General features: G+C 43.4%; 1 long non-coding RNA gene across 1 annotated transcript; it reads right to left on the bottom strand.

Moving 5' to 3' along the window:
- Window positions 1-4,606: 4,606 nt before the first annotated feature.
- LOC143651263 (uncharacterized) lies at window positions 4,607-12,605 on the bottom strand. Its single transcript, XR_013159939.1, has 3 exons — window positions 12,454-12,605; window positions 7,672-7,746; window positions 4,607-4,952 (listed from the first exon to the last, which is right to left on the bottom strand). It is a non-coding gene; the product is annotated as an uncharacterized LOC143651263 (long non-coding RNA).
- Between the last annotated feature and the right edge of the window lie 9,470 nt (window positions 12,606-22,075).

Here is a 22,075-nt window from a genome sequence, read left to right as displayed (position 1 = left end):
GAGGACTCGGAGTAGTGTGCTGAAGAGCAGGTGTCATTCCTAGTGAATTTTCATTTAAAAAATTATATGTAAATAAGGCTACAGACAGTTGAGCCTTCGGGGACAGGCCGTGGCCTATTCCCCCTTTCTGTTTTTTGAGCAAGTCTTTAAGAGACCTGTGTGCTCTTTCAATGATTCCTTGCCCTTGAGGGTTGTAGGGGATACCATGTTTTAATTGTACTTCCATATTATCACAAAATTTTTGGAAGGTTCTACTGGTGTAAGCGGGTCTGTTGTCTGTTTTTAATATTTTCGGCTTATCCCAAGCTGCCCAAGCGGCAAGGCAGTGTGCAATTACTTGGTGGACTCTTTCTCCTGATTCGGCAGAGGCAAATAAAACTTGAGAACAAGTATCCACTGACACATGCAGGTATTTAACTTTACCATACTCTGAGTGATGGGTGACATCCATTTGCCAAATGTCTCCCGGGATGAGACCTTTAGGGTTAACCCCAACTGAAGGGACTGCTCTTTGTTCTACACAATTTCCGCACGCTCGGACTATATCTCTAGCTGTCGCACGTGGTATATTAAACCGTCTAGCTAGGGTACCTGCATTGATGTGAAATTTGGCATGGAACTTTTGGGCTTGCTGATACGGCGTCTGCACAGGGAAGATGTGTGGCTCTCGAGAGGCTACATCTACTATGTGATTTCCCTGTGTCATGGGGCCAGGCAGGCCTGTATGGGCCCTAATATGAGTTATGTAAAAGGGGTGACGTCTAGCAAGTATTGTCTCTTGAAGTTTGAGAAAAAATGGTCTTACTGAGGAGGAGTACTTTATAATGCCTACTGTCTCTAAAACTTTTACAGAATTTACGACGTACAAGGAATCAGAAACAATATTCAGGGGGCCGGCAAATTCTCTCAGGACTGTAATAATGACTTGTAATTCTACCCACTGAGGTCTTTTCGATTGGAATAATACTGTTTTGGGAGTATCCCCTTCCATATAATATGCTCCTGAACCGGAGCTGGAGCCGTCCGTGTATACGGTGGGGGCGCTCGCTAGTGGCTCAGGTGAAGTCATTTTAGGAAAGATTACTGGGTGTCGGGTAACGAATTGTAAGATGGGATCTTTTGGGTATTGATTGTCAATACCTCCTAAAAAGGTACATCGGAGAATGGCCCATTGATCTATACATCCAGTAAGTACCTCAAGTTGCTGGGAAGAGTAGGGTACCCTGAGGTTTTTAGGCTGTAACTGCCCCTCCCTAGACCAGCCTGTAGGGGGTTCCGGGTCTCGCAAAGGAGGGCCACTGTAATTACCTAATTCGGCCACCAGAGGGAGCCCGTGGTGAGGGTTTTTGGCGAGATCACCAAAACCATTCACCGGAAGCCGCCGCGCCCCTGCAGCAGGCGCTGGCGGGGCGGAAGGCTGCGTGGGTGAGACAGGGGGCCTCCCCCAATCGATCAGCGGAGGCGCGTCTGCACCCTCGGTCTCATCACCATCTGACTCTGAGTCAGAGGTGTCTGAACTAGTGCTTGACTCTGGCGGCTTGCCCCTACAGGAGCCGTCCGCGGACGAAGCTGACTGAGTTTCTTGGAGCGCGTGCCGTGCCTGTAGCAGGGCAGGGGACGGACCGAGGCCCGTAGCAGTTTCTGCCTCCAGACAAGCACGGACGATCTCCCAGATAGGGACTAGGATCGGATCCATACAAAGGCCCGTCCGGCGCGCCCGTTCTATATCATTACCAAGTTTTAACCAAGAGGGCAGACTGAGGCTCCCGGAGTGGACGAACCAGGGGGCAAAAGCAGCAATATCGTCAAGGAACCGCAGGAGGGAACTCTCCTTAACCGAGATACCCCGCTGCTTCAAAAGGGTCTTTAAGGGAGCTAACAAAGGTGAACTTCCTGACTGCCCCATGCTTGCAGTCGGCACTGTACCTTAACCACTCGGGGAGCTCTCCCGAGTCACCGGGGCTACCTGAAAGCCCGCGGCCCTTAACTCTCACGTAATAGGAAGCACTCACCTTCTCGCGGTGATCAGGCGCGGAAGGTCCGTCGCGAGCTCAGGATGCGCGTCCTTCTCAGTTCAAGAAGAGACAGTACGGCTCTCCTTGCAGAAGAGGTGTCGAGAGAGGAGGTTCCCCATACGGGCCACCACTTGTCGGCAGCCGTCTCGTTCGGCTTCTGATCCCCGGCCGGCGAAGGGAACAGGAGGGGAGAAAGAGACAGACGCAGGCAAACCAACTTAAGTGACAAACACGGGTTCGAGGCACGCAGCGGTTGTGAGCACAGACCTTTACTGGAGTTAAGCTTGCATTCTCTGTTACAGGTTCCACGCGGGACAAGATACCCCGCGGGGGAACAACCTCTATGCGGCCGTCAGGTACGGCTCCCTGTGGGTCGTCTCCACCCACCCTGTCCGGGTAACCTCTTATATACTGTGCCCAAACCCAATAGGTTAGTGCCACGTATACAGAGGTGATTGGAAGATAGGGTTGGTGGGCGCGTGCGTCATACGCGGAAACAGGATGCGGGTGCCATCTTGACTCACTCGATGGGCGGGGGGAACTCTAGAGCAGGCTGCGGCGTGTCCACTAGGCCCGACCCGGGAGGCGGCTCTCCACAAGGGCTCTCGGCGCAAAAGTCTGGGAAATTTTTTAGAGGTTTGAATCTTAACTTTTTTTGAGTCATGGAGCCTTTTGAGCAAACCGATGACACCGATGGGCTTTTTTTGTGGGAGCTGTAGACACCCAGCCCGCCTCCTGCGCTCACACAGGATTTCACACACAGTCTCAGGGCTTGGTGAAGCCGGAGCCCAGGCTAATCCTCCTTGTGGTAGACTGCTGGTCAGGCCGAGCCTCCACCTTGGAGAAGACCTTCTGGCTGGGCCTCACAGGCTGCTACCCAAGCCAAGCAAAAGCTGAGCAGAAGGTTCAGTCCAAGCACCTGCCCTAGATTTTCAGACTCCCTGAGTTTGAGAGATATCCCGACCGTGGACCTGTCAACTACCCTGGATTTACAGTGGCTCTTGCATCCGAAGACTTAAAAACATGTATCTTTTTCAGCAACAATCATTTTACTCATGGGGACCCTATTGACAAGAATGAGGCATCCCGGGGCAGAGCCCTGATCGCTGTAATCTTTCCCAGGCCCCTGGCTGACCCAGCCATGCCGCCTTCCAACCTCCTCTCTCTCCGTCCATTAGTGGCTGCCTGGAGTGTGACCCTCTCGGTGAGAAAGGTGAGTCTCCATCTGCTGGCTGGCGCTAGTGTTGCATGCAAATTTCCAGAGTGCAATTTCCGGTGTCCCAGTTCTAAGAAAGCATAGATTTGTTCTTTGCTTTGAGTTAGTAATGTGGATGTGTTTTGTGGAGGAATATACCCTAAGCTACTAGAGGAGAGAACACAGAGTTTGGGAAAAGTCACTACCTCTGTACCTCAGATTTTCATCTCCAAGGCAAAGCCATTATTTAAATGCTGAGGAAATCTATAGTGCTTTTTCCTTTCTCCATTAAACTACCAAGCTGAGCTTTCCACATGAGAAGGCAGCACCACAGAATAGGAAGAGAATTCTTGCCCACATCACTTACATAGTTTAATAGCCACCATATATCTTTACACAGGTTTCTTAGGTGTGTTTGCTTTCTTACTTGAATGTTGATCTTTTAAGTTATTTAGACATTGCTCAAACTATAGACTAAGGTTTTCTTTGTTAACACAAAAAGGCTTTAGCATTTTATTCATTCATTCCAAAAAATGATCACTCATTCATTCAATAAATTTTTCTTGAGTGCCTATTATTTGCCTTGTACATTTTAGGCACCAGGGATACAGCAATAAACAAAACAGATACAAATCCCCCCTTCATGGAGCTTATTTTCTGGTGGAGAAGACAGAAAATACAATCATATTATGTCAGAAGATGATAAATGCTATGAAAAAAATAAAACAGGGAAGGAGGATAGAGCATTGATATGGAGTGCAATTTTAATTAGAATAGTCAGGAAAGGACTTACTGAGAAGGCAACATTTGAGCAAAGGTTTGAAGGAGGTGGGTAGGGAACTGTGTGAATATCTGCGTGGAAGAACATTCCAGGCAAATGGAACATCAAGGGCAAAGGTCTGCTGGCCTAAGAGCTCAGACCGAGTGGAAGAAAGTGGGTGAGGGGTTGGTTAGTAGAAAATTAGATTAGAGAGCTAATAAGAAGCCAGGTTAGGTAAGGCTTGGTAAGCCATTGAAAGGGTTTTGGTTTATACTCTGAATACAATGGATGCATTGAAAGTTTTAAGCAGAGGAATAGCATGATCTCTCTTAGTTTTAACAGGATTGCTCTGGATACTGTTTGAGAAAATGCTGTGAGGAGGCAAGGGAAGAAACAGGAAAATTAGAAGGCCACTATAATAATCCAGGTGAAAAATGGTGGTGGCTAAGACCAGAGAGTAGCAATAAAGATGGAAAGAAGCATTCAGATTCCAGATCAATTTTGAATGTTGAATTAACAGAATTTCCTAACAGATTGGTTATAAGGCTATATTAGGTATTAGTCAGCATTTTTTAGGAAAACAGAACCACCAAGACATAAATATATATATAATGTAAATATTGTGAGATTTTTATAAGAGTTGTATCACAAGACTGTAGGGATAGGCAAGTACAAATTTCTCAGGGCAGGCTGAAAGCTGGGAACTCTGATGAAGATTTTCAGTGAATTCCCCAGGAGAAACTGGCTGGCAGAAGTAAAGATAAAAATTTTTCTTTCTGACTGCTAAAAAAAATTGCTTCTCCTTTTAAGATTCAACTGATTGGATGAGACTTCTCTCGTTGTTGAAGGCAGTCTCTTCAGTTGATTGTAGATGTCATCAGCCATAGATGCAATCAACTTGCTGATGATTTAACTCCATCAGATATCATCACAGTAACAATAAGGCCAGGGCTTGCTTGACCAGATGACTGGATGCCATAATCTGTCCAAGATGACACATGAATCTAATCATCACATAGTCATGAGAGAAAGAGTCAAGGATGGCTTCAAGAATTTTGGCCTGAGCAACTGGAAGGTTATATTTACCATTTGCTGAGATTTCTGGAACAGTTTTGGGGAAGAAGGTAATGAGCTTCATTGGGCAGGAAAAGGGTACAATGCAAATAGACATATCCAAGTAGAAGAGTTGAGCAGACAGATGGTTGAGTCTGGATTTAAAAGGAGTGGTCTGCGCTGAAAATAAAATGTGTAGAATATAAGTAGAACCAAGATCACCAAGCAAGGAAGAGAAGAGAGAAGGGCAGAAGTCTAAGCCCTGCAAAATTCCAACACTTACACGTTGAAGAGATGAGGAAGAACTAGAAAAGAAGATTGGGAAGGGGTGGCCAGTGAAATAAGAGGAAAACTAGGAGAGTGTGCTGGCTGAAACCAAGTGAAAAAATGTTTCAAGAAGGAAGGAGTGATAAATCATGTCAAATACTGTCAAAAGGTCGAGTAAAATGGGGACTGAGAATTCACATGGCATTTTTTTGTGATGTCTACCAAAATAGTTTCATTTAGAATGAAAGGCACAAAGGCCTGATTGGAATGAGTTCCAGAGAGAATGGGCGGGGAGAAATGAGACAATTATTTAGAGTTTTGCTGTAATTGAAAGTGAAATCGGGTAATAGCTGGAAGAGAATGTGGGCCAAGACAGCTTTTTTTGTTTGTTTTCTGTTTGTCTTTTTTTTTTTTAATATATAAGACAAGAAAAATTACAGTATGCTGATCTGATGAGGAAATGATCCAGTAAGAGGGCAGAAAATGATGATACAGGAAAGGGGAAATTGGTGGAGAGGTGGTAGGTAAGAGGGGATGAGATTTAAAGCATAAATACAGTGATTCAAATATTTAATGAGCCTCTATCAAGTGTCAGAAAGTGGACTAGGTTCTGGAAATATAGCAGTGAAGAAAATAGACATCTTGCTTTCCTGGAGATTACGTTCTAATGAGGGAAATGGACGATGAAAAACCAACTAAAAATGAGTCCTGATGATTACAGTTTAGGAATTATAGATTGGGAAAAGTGCTATGACATAAACACAATGGCCATGGAAGTCCTCTTTGAGAAATGACATTTAAACTGACTCCTAAAGTGTGACAAAGAGATGTGCATGTGAAGAGCCTGAGGGAAGAGGATTCCCTCAGAATAATAGGTACTAGACCTGAGGGAGTACAGCTTGGCCCATTTGTGCACCTGAGAGGAGGAGAGGCTGCTGGAGCTTTGTCACCAAGGAGGTTGAGACAGGTTGGTTGATAATGGCTTTTTTTTTTAAATAGCCAATAACTTAATGAACAAATTTGTAGATAACACAATACTATAAGGACAGTTAACACATTAAATAGTAAAATCAGAGTTAAAAAGCAGGTAACAAACTTCAATGTCAAATATGCATTTTGGGTAAAAAAAAAATGCAAGAAAACAATACAAAGATCAAGTGCATGAACAGTGCTTATGGAAAGGGTTTGGGTTTTTGCAGAGAGCAGAGCCTAAGGTAGAGGCGTAAGTGCAAGTACCTTACTGGGGAGTATGATCCAAAGAGCACAGTTAAGAAACCAATACAGTGTTATACTACTGAGTTGGCCATATTTTCAGATGAGTGCCTGTGCATAGAGGAGCTCTATGAAATGTGTCTCAAAACCACCCAGAGGAAAATGAGCTAGGTGGTTCCAGAGGGGGATGTAAGGAGGCTACGTTTCTCCATTGTCCCCACACACCACTGGTCAATAGTTCTCCTCATGGAACGTTAACTCCCTTGCCTATCTGTGTTGCCACGTGTGAGTCCATGTGAATTTATGTGGTGCCCCCATCCGAAGTGTCACAGAGAATCCCAAAGGCAGAGCGAGGAGTGTACACTGAGGGCCTGAGGCTGGTCATAGTCAACTGCACCTGCAGAACTGATGGAAACCCCACAAAACTGGGTGCAGCTGGAATAAGAAGTAGGTGTGACCAAAATCTCTTAAATGACTCACAAGAGATGCCTCATACATATAACTTCCCTTGGCATTTATTCTCAGACTTTTTAAGCTTTTTATAGAGATACATATGTGTAACTGGTTCTCACTGGTAATACTTTCATGAAATTTGGACTCTAGAGGCTAAAAGGACTCCCAAAATGCTGTCTCAGAAGCCATAAAAGTCCCTTTTTTAAAATTTATCTAATTCAACACAGGAAGTGTTATTAAATATTATATAAGACCTCTGAATCTTCACAGAGTGTTGTGTTCATATAGACTGTTTACTTCTGCTAAAGCCAAGGCTATCATGGCAGAAGGAGGATGGGCAGGCCAACCAAAGGCCTCAAATTAAGACTTGGACGTCATTTCCGAATGAGGTTGTACATGCAGCCTCAGGACCACACTGGTAACATTGAAAGAAATGATGCTCTCCATACAGCTAAAGCTTGCTTCCTTATTACCAGGTCAGACTGCCTGGTAATACACCATGAATTCATATGTTTGAAAGTCCTGTAATTAACTTGTGAATAGTTTAATGCCTTTGGTGTTAAAATGTACCAGAATATTAAATGTACAGTTTCAAAAAATGCCACCAGTTTTGTGATTCTGTGTTAATTCTCCTTTTTAAAATATTCAAGGAGTCTTAAAAAATGGAAGTGGTTCATGTATTTCTTGACCTCTGAGAGACTCTGGTTAACACTTACCAATCGCAGAAAGTACCACTTATAGTTGTTTCATTTCCCTGTTTCCGATGGCTTATTGGTCTTGCAACTTTCTGTCTGTGCAGAGAAAAGAAAGGAGAACTAGCTGGAGGGTGAATGAAGGCCCCTGGTTTCTTTTCTTAGCTCTGAGGGTGTTAGCAAATATCACTCAAGGTACTTTGGAATTGCATTGGAGATTTGTTTATTTTTTTTATTTCACAAAGGTTTAGGAGTCCCTCTGTGTAATTGTTGCTTTGGGGAGCCGGCATTTCTAGATCTGCCACTTTTGAATCCTAAAGGATTGTTTTCTTTCATAGTTTCCTCAACCGTTTATTTACTAGGCTGCTTCAAGTTCAAGGCTCCCCTTCATTATACCCCAGCCAGTTCTCCAGTGGTGCTTTTGGGAAGGCCCCAGTGTATCTGGAAGCTTGGTAAAAGTCAAGGGTAATTTATCTCTGCCCTGCAGGGACTTTACTAGTTAACTGTTTGCTTGGGGACACCATTGTCCACTTCCTCACTGGACTCCTGAGCCTTCTCTCCCCTGCCCTTCAGATTAGAGTGAAGGGCCACACGTATAATTCAAAGAAAATATTGGCTAGGCCCAAATGGAGATTTGGGCCAAAATGGCTCTTCTTGAAGAAATAAGGACTTAGAATCAGCCCTCAATTTATCATTTCTCCTGTGACTGGTTGGCCTTTCTCTGCATGATGATTTATTCTGGATTTAGATGTTCACCATTCAGTTGTCAATTCTTCTGTTGGTCTGGATCATCCAGCCATATACCTAAAGGTGAATCTCCCTTTCTAAATTTAACTTGTGGGTGAACAAAATGGGGGCAATGAGAGGAACAGAAGTTCTGCTTCCCAGAACAGGTGATTGTTGAACATCAAGGATACAAAGAGTGATTTAGGGTTAATTTCCAGCCCTGAGGGAAAGCCGAAAGAAAAATAAGAACATGGTGTCATTCATATGATCGCTCCCTCCTAGGATTTCCCATCCTCCAAACACAGACCCCAATCTGTCTCAGCTGTCAGGTTTGACTGGGACTCAGATCTCTGAAGTGGAAACTTATTAAAAACCATTTGACACCAGGGCAGCCACCTCTCTGGGAAACAGCCTGAAGAAGCTGGAAATTAGATTGAAGTATAGGCCTGCAGTGATGGCAGCTGATTCTCCTCCCAGTCATCCAAAGAGGCCCATCCCTGCCAGGCCTCCCGCACTCTTCCCACCCAGTGAGGCTCCTCATCAGTGGGGCTCTGGCACCCCAAGAAGTTCATGGAAACTTTCAGCCTCAGAAAGCCACCACATGCCTGGGTTCTGAGAACGGAGCAATAGGCACAGATATGGTCAAAAAAAACGAACAGAGGTAGGATGGGAGAGATGCCACAGACCTTCAGTCTCGGGAGTGCACAAAGTTTGCCATCTCAATGAGATTTGAGTCATCGAAAGTCTATGGTACACGTACTGCTCAGTTCCTACTTCTAGGAAGCATCTGTTTTATTGGAGAAACACAACGCAACCCTGAAAAAGAAACTCACACTGGACAGGAGTCAGTCAAGGAGAGGCAAGGGCAGTAGGTTCAGGGGAAGGTGAAAGCATGGCAGCCAAAGCTGAGAGGGAAGCCTCAGGAGGAGGGAAAGCTGGAATGGGGACTGGAAGAGAGGAGCAATGGGCCAGAGAGGAGGACACAGAAGGTTTATGGGGCTGAAAAGGTTAGGAAAGAACTTCATGTAACCCCTTAAAAGTGCCTTCACTGGGAGAGAGAAAATTCAAACTTTGTATATTGTTCCCTATGTGATTCTGCCACAGGAGAGAGAGAGAGAGAGAGAGAAGCTCTTCTTGGCCTTTATCCATTCTCCAAATAGTCTGTGAAGACTCCGAGTCTGAATATTGTTTCTACTACCATGATTAATAATAATTATAGCAGTGACTATCAGTGGTGGTTTGAATCTGTATGTATCCCAGAAAAGCATGTTCTTAAATCTATTCCATTCCTCTGGGTGTAAACCCATTGTAAGTAGGGTCTTTTGATGAGGCTACATCAGTCCAGGTGTAACCCACCTCAGTTAGGAAAGGCCTTAATCCTATTACTGGAGCCCTTTATAAGAAGAATGAAATTCAGACAGAGAAAGTCACAGGAAGCAGGAAACTGAAAAGGAACCCAGAAGAGAAGGAAGGGACCAGGAGACACCTCCATGTGCCTTGCCATATGATAAGCTAAGGGCCATGGTGCCAGAAGCCAGTCCCAGTGCACCACAGTCTTGGGGGAAAAGCGTCACCTAGAAGATGCCTTGATTTGGACATTTTCCTGGCCTCAAAACTAAGTTAATCAGTGAATAAAAAAGTATTTGCAAGTGTCCTTCAGGGAATGATGAGAAAGGAGGAAAATTCAACTTCCCCGAGTTGAATTCTTGATATTCTTGATATTGATAGTGAGGACAATCAAAGCTTTAGGCTAAGCCCCCAATCTTGGGGTTTGTTCATATGAAACTTAACCCCACAAAGGATAGGTCAAGCCTACTTAAAATTAGACCTAACAGTCACCCCCAAGAGAACCTCTTTTGTTGCTCAAAAGTGGCCTCTCTCTCTCCAGCCAACACAACAAGCAAACCCTCCCCCTGTCTACGTGGGACATGACGCCCAGGGGTGTGGACCTTCCTGGCAATGTGGGACAGAAATCCTGGAATAAGCTGAGACTCAGCATCAAGGGATTGAGAAAACCCCTAGAATGAACTGAGACTCAGCATCAGGGGATTGAGAAAACCCCTGTGAAATGAGACAAAATAAATGAGACCAAATAAAGTGTCAATGGCTGAGAGATTCAAAGCAGAGTCGAGAGGTTATCCTGGAGGTTATTCTTATGCAGTAAATAGATATCACCTTGTTAGTCAAGATGTAGTGGAGAGGCTGGAGAGAACTGCCTGAAAATGTGGAGCTGTGTTCCAGTAGCCATGTTTCTTGAAGATGATTGTATAATGATATAGCTTTCACAGTGTGACTGTGTGATTGTGAAAACCTTATGTCTGATGCTCCTTTTATCTACCTTATCAACAGACAAGTAAAACATATGCAATAAAGATGAATAATAAGGGGAACAAATGTTAAAATAAATTTAGAGTGAAATGCTGGTGATCGCTGAGGGGGAGGGGTGGGGAGTATGGTATGTATGAATTTTTTCCTGTTTTCTTTTTATTTCTTTTTCTGAATATACAAATGTTCCAAGAAATGATCATGATAATGAGTATGCAACTATGTGATGATATTGTGAATTACTGATTATATATGTAGAACGAAATGATCAAAAGTTACGAATGTTTGCATTTGTTTGGTGTTTTTTGGTATTTTAAAAAGATAAAAAAATAATTAAAAAAAAACTAAGTTAATAAACTCCCATTGTTTAAGCCAACTTATTGCATGGTATTTGCTCCAGCAGCCTAGGAAACTAAAACACTGTCATTTCCTGATTCTCTATGCACCAGGCAGTGTGCTAAGTGCTCTACAGACATTGATCCCTATTTAATCTTTAAAACTACTTTACCTTATAGGTCCTATTATTCTCCCCATTTTATAGATGAGGAGACTGAGACTGACTCCTGATCTATGTGAGTATCTTTCCCAGGGCTCTGCTGTGTTTCCCCAATAAGACAGATGTTTCCTAAAAGTGGGAACTAAACAGAACATGTTAGGTTACTTGCCTACACAGACAGTAACTGGTAGAGCCCAGGCTTGAATCCAAACATTGACCCAGGCACTCTCACATCTAACCTCTAAGTATACTATCCAACGGGTCCTATGTATTCCTTTGTCCAGTTAAACAATGGATGCTACATTTCTAGGAGATGGACTTACTCATCCAAATCCCTTCTACTCTTCCAAGTCTAGCTCATCACCCTGTTTCTCTGACTTCCCCCAACCTGTTCAGCTTTCACACAGCATCCCTTTTCCTGAATTCTCAAAGCACTTAGAATAGATGCTGCTGACTTGAATGTAATCATCAAGGTCTCATGTCATTATCTCATTCAAGTGGGAACATCCTCCATCCAACAAGACTGCAGGAACCCTAGGTAAGAACAGGCTCTCACCTCCGGAGGCAAGAGAAATACTCGGTGAATTGGACTGAATGACTCCTCCTTCCCTTCTTCCTCCAGATGTTTCCAGATAGCACAAAGGTAGGCTGCAGGATGATTTTCCGGAGGGCCTGGCTCCTGATTTTAAGGAGTTACTGGCCACTGGGTCATGCTGGCTCTCTGCCTCTCTGCATTCACTTCTCCTTCCCTGCCTGCGTCAATACCCTCATTCTCTTGTCCTTTCTTACCTGGCAAAAAATAATCTGGAAGCTTGCCACCACCTTCCCGAAGGGGCTGTTTAGTTCCTTTCTTTCCAGAGAGGTCATTGCAACCTGGTGCCAGAGAGCTCCTGGCTCTGTCCCAGGCCCTTCACCTGCGGAGAGAAGTGGCTTCCCTGGTGCCCTGGCCGAGAACGTCATTGTGCAAAACAAAGGGCTGGGCTGAGCTCCAGCATGGGGCGGCATCCAGTGACCTGACCCACTCAGTGCTTCCCACCTAAACTGCCGTCTTTGAGGAGGATTCAATCTGCTCTGTAATGATTTTCTTGGGGGGTCTGGAGACTGATTGATGGGTCTAGTTATTTCATTATTAGCCAGGATAAGTTAAATGAGTCAAATCAATAGATTTCATAGGTCTCCCAGATTGCTCCAGAGGTGAGCCCCAGTAGCTTTCACCTCCGAAGATTTAGATCCCTGTCTATATAAAAAGCAGTACTCACCTGGAGAAACAGTTTGATTTCCTTTTGAGGGAAACTCTTAGTGCCCTTGAGCCTGTCATGTCTTAAATCAATAATCTTAACAGCTTCCAAGAAGAAATCATTTGCTCTCGAGCCTCTCCGTGGCACTGCCTGCTCTCCCCGTCACAGCAATATCCGACTTCTGGATTGAACTGGACAGAGCAGCAAGGGCTAATTCCTCTGTTGTCCCACACCTGGGCACCAGGCCCACCCTCCCACCCCCAGGCCCTGCCACGCTAGACACTTCTCCTCCATCCATTCTTTCTCTCCTGCCCCATTGTTCTGGATCACTCCTGAATCGGAGACTCCCTGTCACCCACCCCAGTCCACCTCCCTGCACTTCAGGGTCCTTCCTGACAGGCACACTAACAAGTTGCTGGCCCTCTTGGTCATTTTAAGGGCGAAAGTGGTAAACCCTCCAGTGTCACATTTGTACCTTTCTAAAAACACCTAAGAAGCAGTAAAAATAGTTGTGGTAATAATAGTAGGCGTATGAACCCCAATGGTAAACTGATTGCAATGGTGAGAAATTCAGGCCTTGAGGGGTCTATCTTGGACCAGCGGCCTTTCAAGACTTTCCTCAGAGAAAGCCACCCCCTCTGCCCACTGCAGTAGGGCCCAGCTTTGGGCCAGAGCTGGTTTAGGGGTCACCCTCACTGCCCTTCACTCTGCCCTTCCTCAAGCTATTGGGCCCCCTCCCTATTCTAGAAGGAAGCCACAAAGGAGCCAGCAGGGAAATGCTCTGGCTGGGAGCCAGGCTCAAGAGCAAAGTCACATCCATCTCTCTGCCCATGACAGGGCATCATAACCAGTGAAAACCCCAAGTCAGCCAGGCTGGGATGGTGGCTGGCCCGGGGCACCCACCACATTGTCCTATTCAGGTGGGAACAAGACCCACCATTCCCCGACCACGGAATTAAACTTTTGAATACCAGGAGTTCCATGGTTGCAACAAAGCACATTCTGTGCTACCCTGATGGACTCTAAAATCAGCCCATTAAATGTTCAGGATCAGCTTATTTCAAAACTGTTCCTCTGTTGGAAAATTTTTCAAATAAAATGCTGTGGAGGAAAGACCCTCTCCCCACTGTGGTCCCTGCACTAAGGAGTTCCTGCCGCTTGGCTCACACCTGCCCAGAAGGCATCCCCACCTCAGAGGCTCAGCAGACCTCAGAGAGATAGCATAACAGGGACACCATGGAAAGATCTTTTTTTTTCCCTGTATACACTTGTTTTTTTATTTTTTTTAAATGTAACATACAAACATGAACATTCTTACCATATGATCATTCCACTCTTGGTATATAATCAATAACTCACAATATCATCACATAGTTGTGAATTCATCACCATGATCATTTCTTAGAATATTTGCATCAATTCAGAAAATGAAATAAAAAGAAAAAAACTCATACATAACATACCCTTTACCCCTCCCTATCACTGATTGCTGGTATTTCCATCTACAGATATATGGAAAGATCATTTTTAACGTCCTCCTCCTCTCTAGGACAATTCTCAGCAGTCATTGTGAAATGAAACAAGTAATAGTAATGGGCAAAAAAGAACACAGAAGGAAAAGTTTTATCAACTACCATATATGTAAAATCATGCCAGTAAAAATAAAGAAATAAACATTAAAATACAAAAAAAGAGGAAAAGTAAAAGATTGATACTTATTAATTATATCAAAAGTTTTTAAAAATAGGAACAAACATTCCTATATATTGATCTGTCATGGTAATGAGTAATATTACAGTTTCTGTTTTGAGGCTTAACTTCTACAAATTTGTCAATGACTGTTAAAATCGATCTTCACATACTCATATTCAATAGACAATTTGTTATCTATCTTCGCTCATGGTTAATCATAGAATACTTTCATTAATTTTAATTTAGAAAAGATTATTTTACATGAACAACAGACACATAGTTAGGAAGCCTTAAACATTAGGATACATTTGTCAGAGATTCAGAAAAATCCCGTTGCATGATGAATTTCAGACATTGCAATACTGTCCTATTTGTTTCTTCGCAATCAATTCTAGCTGCTTTCAAATGTCTCCTCAGCAAAAAAAAATTCCACTAAAATATCTTCACTGGAAAATTCACCATAAATTTTTATTAAAGTTGGTGAAAAACTTCTGACATGTTTCTTGTGTAAAATGAGAGAAAATAGCTGAGCAATGGTGAGCATTGACATTATCTGATCTGTTGCTTTAGAACAAGCAGTCAGTTCTTGATGAAAACAATCAAGGCATTGAAACATTGCCCTTTTGAGTTGTCTGGCAATGCTCAGATAGAATGACAGAATTTAACTAATTCAGATTCTGTTTCTTCATGTTTACAATCATATGCTATTTTTGAATCTATTGTTTAAACATAGGAATAGGGCACTCTTAGTTCCAAACCTTTAAGTACTTACTCTGGAAACAAGTGCTAATGGGTAAATCCTCTAAAATGAGGGGCAGACTGTTAATTTAGGAGTTCTGTGAATTGACTTTCATGAAGAATACAATGTTCATTAATAGATAAGTAATTTAAATGTGCTAATTTGAAGCTTACACATATATTATTAAAACTCAACAGTAATCATAGCAACTATATAAAACAGACCAACAGAAGATTTTTTTTCAGGGAGGAACATTTGTTTAGAAAATAGACATTCTAACATTGTTTAGAATTGACATTGTTTCAAATGGCTGGGACATGGTGATAAAAAGCAGACTGAATTTTAATGGGTCTTATTATTATTTTAAAATCTGTTGTAGGGGGCTGTGCAATGGTGGCTCAGTGGCAGATTTCTCGGCTGCCATGCTGGAGACCTGGGTTCAATTCCTGGTGCCTGCCCATGCAAAAAAAAAAATCTGTTGTAGACAATGCACCCCCTATCTCCTACACATGAGGTGGGCGGCTGCCACTGCACACCCCATCCTTGGCATCCCATTGCCTCCAATGAGGAGCAGGGACAGCTGCAACCCCTGGCCACCCCCTGAGCTGGCCTGTGAGTGTGGCTTTTAAAGCCTTTCAAGGACAGGCTTTGTGACAGAGCTCACAAAAAGAGGCTGTTTCCAGGCCACAGACCTGTTTTGTTTGGCCTGCAAATGTCAAAACAAAACAAAAGCTTGAAAAAAAAAAAACAAAGTCAGTGCCTTTCAACAGGTTGTGTACTCTACAGTTTGCCACAGTCCCCACCTCTCCCTATTTTTCACTTTGTCTAATTCACCCGCAGAAGTCATCTGCCTGCCTCTCTAGGCATCTGCGTTCATGACCTCTGATTTACGATTTTGTTTTTTGAGTTATCCTAACTGCCACCTAAATGTTTTGTAGTTATTTAAGTTTTCGGCACTTGCTCTCTTCTCCTTTGCCTCAGTAGTACAGCTCCATGGCCCCTTTCTGACTCCTCAGCTCCGCCACTTCCCAGGTTCTCTTCTTTCTGGTGGAATCTGGGAGGTCTGTTTTTCGTTTTTTGTTTTTTGGTGGTGCATGGTCTGGGAATTGAACCTAGGTCTCTTGCATGGAAGCCTGGTAGGTTTTTAATTCCCTTACATCTCATTTTACTATTGCCACTCAGCTTCAGGAAGGAGATGCTTAGGCAGTCTGTGCTGGTATGAAAGGATGTATGTCCCCTAGAAAAGCCATGTATTAATCTAAATCCCATTTCATAAAGGCAGAATAATCCCTATTCAATACTATATGTTTGAAACTGTAATCAGATCATCACCCTTGGAGGTGTGATTTAATAAAGAGCGGTTGTTAAACTGGATTAGGTGATGACATGTCTCCACCCATTTGGGTGGGTTTTGATAAGTTTCTGGAGTCCTATAAAAGAGGAAACATTTTGGAGAATGAGAGATTCAGAGAGAGCAGAGCAGAATGACATAGCCACAGAAGCAGAGTCTACCAGCCAGCAACCTTTGGAGATGAAAAAGGAAAACGCCTCCCGAGGAGCTTCATGAAACAGGAAGCCAGGAGAAGAAGCTAACAGATGACGCCGTGTTCACCATGTGCCTTTCCAGATGAGGGAGAAACCATGACTGTGGTCACCATATGCCTTCTCGGATGAGAGAGGAACCCTGAACTCCATCGGCCTTCTTGAACCAAGGTATCTTTCCCTGGATGCCTTTGATTGAACATTTCTATAGACTTGCTTTAATTGGGACATTTTCTCATCCTTAGAACTATAAACTAGCAACTCATTAAATTTCCCCTTTTAAAAGCCATTCTGTTTCTGATATATTGCATTCTGGCAGCTAGCAAACTAGAACACAGCCAGTAAGCATTCCATCTTGCACATGAGTCAGGCAATGGCCTCCCTCTGAGTGGAACTTTGGTGTTTGACTCCTTCTGTGCACTCAGGGAGGCCAGGAAGGAGTAGAGAGCATGCACTCATCTCCCCAGGGTGCAGCAGGCTCATTCCTGTGGTTGGCAGGTGGGGAAGCTGAGGAGGAGAAACCATTTCTGAGCCCTGAATATATATGCAGTGTCCCACCCATGGCTGCCTTAAGACCATGCAAAACATGCTCCCAGCCAGATTGCCCCATATCAATAGCACTTACTTTCAGGCAGCAGTATGCTGGAGCTAGCTCATGCTAGCTCCTGAGAAGCAACTGCTAAACACTCAAGAATTTTTACCAGTGGGTTGGTGTTTTGAAGAACCAATAATAATCAAAAATAGAAGTATTTACACTAAGGGAATTGGCAAGTATCATGAATTAGGGTTTTGTTTTTTTAAGAGCCAATTTGCCAATATTTCACTGCCTTCAATCCGTTCCCTTTCCTCATGGACAATGATTGGAAACACTGTTTTGTTTGGTATATTCCTCTCCTTTATGCTATAAGAGAGGTTGTATGACTCAATTAAGAGGAGGAGCTTGGGAGTCACACTACCTGGGTTCAAGTCCACATTCTAACTGTGGGCCCTTGAAAATATTGCTTTCTCTCTCAGAGCCTGAGTGTCCCCACTCATAAGGTAGAGCTAGTCATAACACTTTCTTGTACGATTTTCAAGGAGTTATGTGGAATTTCATGAAGTCAATACATGTAAAGTCCCTAGAGCAGTGCCTGCAAATAAAAAGTGCTCCATAAACACTAGCTATTAATATTCTAAGATTGAAATGTCATTTAGTTCTCTGTTTCCAGCTGTGTGGTTAGAAGATGCAAATATCTACTAACCAACTTAAACCCTGTGTTGTTTACTGGATATCAATATCACTATTACCACATTTTTGAGTGTACATAGTATCAGTTTAACTCATGCCCTGTACCTCTCAAAAACTAGCAGTGCCATGTGGTAAAAAGCCCATTAATGTTGTTATTCTGAAATGTGAGGCATAGGCTTTGCATCTTAATCTCAGAATTAGAAAAAGCTTCTAAATTTTGTTTCTCAAAATTTTGCTTTTATTTTCCTCCAGTTCTCAGATGCAGTGTATTTTTTTACATTTTAATATTCCTGAAATCAGGGTGGGTGTTTCAATTGATAGGTGCATTTGATGTGGCAGTGTTTCTTTTTCTCCCCGTAAAATTAAATTAATGGTGCATCCCACAATCAATGATACCTTAGCATCCAGAAAATACAGTAATGAAAGTGAATTGCAAAGTCAGTTGTAAGACCCAGGACACCAGCCTCCGTGTCTAGTGGCCCATCCCAAATTGGGATGTTCAGGGTGGGATTCTGACACTTGTGGCTCCAGAGGCACCCGTCCCTCCCTTTAGGCTCAGTGTTGGTAGGGGGTTGGGCGAGGTTTGAATGTTTTTCAAGTATGCAAAGATTCATCCTCATTCTCCAATTAAAAGCATAAAAACCATCCCCTGAGCTGGAATTTGACCAAAAAGAAAAGAGCTAAAACAAAGGTAGATGTGGGAACTTCCAAAATAAGGCTCCAAAATAAGTGATCAGGCCCAGGTGTGCCACTCAGAAAAATCCCCCCACCCCCCAACACCACCACATCCCCCAACTCACTCTAACATTCTGTTCTGAGTCATCCCCCTTATCGGTTCCACATGCTTGGTCTATTTGTCACACTTTCTCTATAATTTCAATTTCCCCAACCTGATTTCTTGCCCAAACAGTTTGTGGAGTTTGAGAAGGAGAAGCCAATAAAAGACTAAGTATTTCTGCAAAGAAGGCCCGTGGAAACAGTTCTTGCTGTGACAACAACCCAGGCTGTCTCCTCCTCCCCTCCTCCTGGGCACACAGACCAGGAGCATCCCAGAGCCCACCTGCTCCCCTCAGTTGGTCACACTGGACGGTTTAGCAGTCCCAGTACAGGACACCCTGAGCTACTGACCTTTGGGCTGCCGCTCACAAGTGGGAGGGCTGAGGCCAAGCTCAGTGTGATCCCAAGAGAAGTCACAGGACAGACCCTGTCTTAGTTTGCCAGGCTGCGATGACAAATACCACATAATAAATTGGCTTACACAACCGATGTTTATTGTCTCACGATTTTGGAGGCTAGAAGTCCAACATCAAGGTACTGGCAGGCCATGCTTTCTCCTGGAGTCTGTGGCATTCTGTTGTTGGCTTGCGGCAATCTTGGAGTTCCTTGGCTTGAATCTCTGCCTCTATTACGTGGCTTCTCCTTCTGGCTTCTTCTTCTGCTCAGTTCTCTGTGTCTCTGTCTAGATTTCCAATCCTCATGAAGACTTCAGCCATATGGATTAAAACCCACCCTAATTCAAACTGACCTTACCTAAATAGGATTTTTGAAAATACTATTCTATTCACAAATGTGTCCACACCTTTAATAATATCATCTTCAAAGGTCCTATTTGCAAATACTTTATACCCTCAGGAATGCAGATTAAGACTTGAACATGTCCTTTGTGGGGTGAATTATTTAATTTCCAATAGACTCCCTTATCAAAGCCAATCTGTCATATACCTCCCCCTGCCCCAGATCTCTTTGGACATGGCTGTGTTTGGCAGTCCTACACTCACTCTTTTCCTCTTTGCAGAAGTAAGGAGACAGGTGGAAAAGGAGGAGGAGACACAGTCAACTCAGGCAAAGAAGTCTTGCAGTACATCCTAGCAGGAAGGCAGGAGGCCATCTCCAGCCCAATCCCAGCCTCCACAGGCCCTTCCCAGCTCAGTTGGAATGACATGAAGACATGCTGCTAGGCTATCCTGCTGTGGCAAGATGCTTGGTTGGCAGCCCCAACTGCTGCTTCTCTGGATCCACTCTCATTTTTATACTGAAGCCACATCCTCCAGGGCTCTCCCAGCCAATGCTGAGCAAAATGGGGGTTGGGGGTTGGGGTGCTTATACCAGCCATTCCCACAAGGGATAGGACTCCTTTGACAGGGGACTTTGGGTCAAGAACTCCTCATCCATTTGCTGAAACTTTCTCACGCATACTGCAGTCTGAGACTCTTGCTACCCATCCCTTCTTTTACAGAGGTCAGATCTGCATTGTGATCTGAGCTTACCCCATCTTCCCAGCTTATACCCCTTTATCCTTCACAGGCTTCTCCCCCAATAAATGTCCTATGTCTAATCCCATCTTGTCATCCATTTCTCAGTTATATCTAAATGAACTTTGGCGATGTGGAGCCATAAATACCCCAGAAAAATATGTTCTTAAATTTAATCCATTCCTTTGAGTTTAAACCCATTGTAAGTAGGACTTTTTAATTTGGCTACGTCAGTTAATGTGTGACCCATATTACTCAGGATTGATCTTAATCCTATTACTGGAGTCATTTATAAAAGAATGAATATGGAGAGAGACCAAGAAAGCCCAAACCCAGAAGAGAAGGTAGAGTCCAGCAGATGCCACCATGTGTCTTGCCATGTGACATAGGAGCTAATGATTGCCAGCAGCCAGTCTTCAGGAAGAAAGCATTGCCTTGATGGTACCTTGATGGTACCTTGATTTCCCCACCCTCAAAACTGTAAGTGAATAAATTCCCATTGTTTAAACCAACCCATTTCATGGTATTTGCTGGAGTAGCACAGAAACTAAAACAAGTAGTCTGTGAACCACAAGCAGTAGAAATGCAGAATTCTAGACCCCACCTCTGACCTGCTTAATCAGACTCTCTGGTAATGGGGCCTGGGGAGTTGTACTGTAGACAAAATGCCCAGGTGATGTGGATTTACTCCAAACATTAAGGACTACTGGCCTGGAAAGCTGGCAGTTTCTGAGCAGCTATTTTGGTGAAGGTTCAAAGAAAAGGCTGGCAACTTTGAGAAGTAAGCTTCTGAAGCACAACCAAACTGCTCTCTTGGGGTGACGCTAAATTCTTGGCTGTAGAGCTGAATCCCCTGGTGGACTGATTCAGACACCACAGACACCAGTCTACCACCCTCACACACTCAGCTTGACTCCTCGGGATTCATACTCTCTTTGGGAACCTATACTTCAGAACATCTCCTTGTGGTATTTTCTGCCACCTCTTATGTCTACAAGAATATTAGGGCCCCTATTCCTCTCTAAGCCTTCATGTAACCCATCATCACAAAGGCTTGATTATTCCAAAGTCTGAAAAAATCAGGCCACTTTCTCTTTGCATGTCCTTGTACCTACTGCACATGTTTCCATTCTTATATCATTCATTTATTCATCAAATATTAGAGTGCCTAGTACATACCAGATACATACTGAAGTAATTGAACCATAACTCCTCAAGTGGGATTAGCCCAGACACAAAGGAATAAGGAAAAATAAGACTGAAGACTTACATGATTGCAAGACCAGAAAGCTGTTTGATCTAATAATGAGAGTAACAGGTGGTTAGATTAGTCACTTACAGATATCATTCAAGAAATAAGCTACTATGAAATCTAAAATGTGAACACACACAAGGGAAAATATTTATACTTTCCCATTTTCTGCTGTTGGTATTTATGGTAATATCAAACAGAGCCTCAGTCACATTAAATGATTCACATGAAATACATAGAGACATTGTAATTTGCCTTTTTAAAAGGGGCTAAAGTAATACTTTTCTACCTGTATAAGTTATGGATCAGAAATTCATGGACCCTTTGAGAGATTTATAAATATTTATTGAATTGAAGAAAAAAAGACTTGCAAAACATACACACAGAGAAAAAAAAAACCAGGAAGTGATAGCCCAGATAAAGGAGAAGATTAAAGCATTAGAAATCATCAACAAGGAAGACAAGACCTGGGACATACCAGACAAAACAAAGACTTTTAAAAAGTAGTCCTAAATAACTATTAAACTTTACTATCAGGGAGTCCCCTGATACTGTGTCAAACATTAGGGACACCCAAAATAATAGGCCAACCCCTTGATCTTGAGGCTTCTTCTTGTGAAACTTATGTAGGTAGCAGAGAAGCTTAGCCTACCTATAGGTATCCCTAAGAGTTACTTTTAGAGGACCTCCTTTGTTGGTCAGATATGGCCTCTCTGTCTCTAAGCCGAACTCTGCAAGTGAAATCATTGCCCTCCCCACTATGTGGGACATGACATCCAGGGGTGAAAGTCTCTCTGACAGCATGGGAGACAACTCCCAGGGATGAGTCTGGCCCTGGCACCTGGGATTAACAATTCCATCCTGACTGAAAGGGTGAAAAGAAATGTAACTAATAAAGTATCAGTAGCTAGGAGATTCAAATGGAGTCGAGAGGCTAC

The sequence above is a fragment of the Tamandua tetradactyla genome, chromosome 12 (assembly GCF_023851605.1).
Source record: "Tamandua tetradactyla isolate mTamTet1 chromosome 12, mTamTet1.pri, whole genome shotgun sequence".
Lineage (NCBI taxonomy): Eukaryota > Metazoa > Chordata > Mammalia > Pilosa > Myrmecophagidae > Tamandua > Tamandua tetradactyla.
The sequence above is the reverse complement of the archived record's forward strand: the minus strand, read 5'-3'. Positions and strand labels throughout refer to the sequence as shown.